This window comes from Euprymna scolopes, chromosome 41, assembly GCF_053919585.1.
Source record: "Euprymna scolopes isolate OS-2025 chromosome 41, ASM5391958v1, whole genome shotgun sequence".
In the NCBI taxonomy this organism is placed as follows: domain Eukaryota; kingdom Metazoa; phylum Mollusca; class Cephalopoda; order Sepiida; family Sepiolidae; genus Euprymna; species Euprymna scolopes.
In genome coordinates this window covers 65,425,968-65,426,772 of record NC_136522.1, presented here as the reverse complement: position 1 = coordinate 65,426,772, position 805 = coordinate 65,425,968, and positions in this window count along the sequence as shown.

Sequence of the window (805 nt, the reverse complement as noted above, 5' to 3'; positions counted from 1 at the left end):
TCCTGACTCCTGGAATAACCTGCACGTACTCAACATTATAAAAGCGAAAACAGCTGTTCTTTACGAATGCGAAAACGATACCAAAACCAAAACCATTGAATTCGTGTCAGATGAAACCACAGAAGATTATTGCTGCAAAGGCATAACAATTTCACAAAAACTGCGGACAGATAATGTAAACAGGAACAAATAAAGGAGTTTTTCTCCAGAACTCACGAAAATGAAGAAAACCACCAGGTTGCAAAATAAACAGTGAACAGATGAAAAGTAAGCAGATTCTTTTACATCTTGGAGATTCGCAAAATTTATGTTAGGATTCAGCTTTTAGGAAGAAGCATAAAAAAAAAAAAGAAAGAAAAAGGTGGCTTTCTCTTGTACTCTTATAATTGGTTTTGTTAATCTATCCGGCAGCATATCAACTCTTGGACTTGATATTATTTGGATTATTCAGACTACTATTCTTATCTTGGAGATTTTTTCAGAACATTTCTGCTGATGTTGCAACCTCCGACCTCATTCAGGTTCAACTTTTTTAACCTTGAACTTGGATGAAATTTTGAACTGAATCGAAACCATCGAGAATTATCTTTTGGAGGCTTGAACTGACCCATTTATTTAATCCATGTCAGCAGATTGTTCTTGCTCTTTCAGCTATGTTAATTGGCTTTTTTTCTATAAATAAACATTAAACATAATATTTATACTATTAATAATAATCATCTGAAAGAGTGCAAAGAGGACCGAGACCTTGGGGAGGCTTATTGCCACCCAAATTCCAGTGAAGACCAATGGTCACTACCAACGA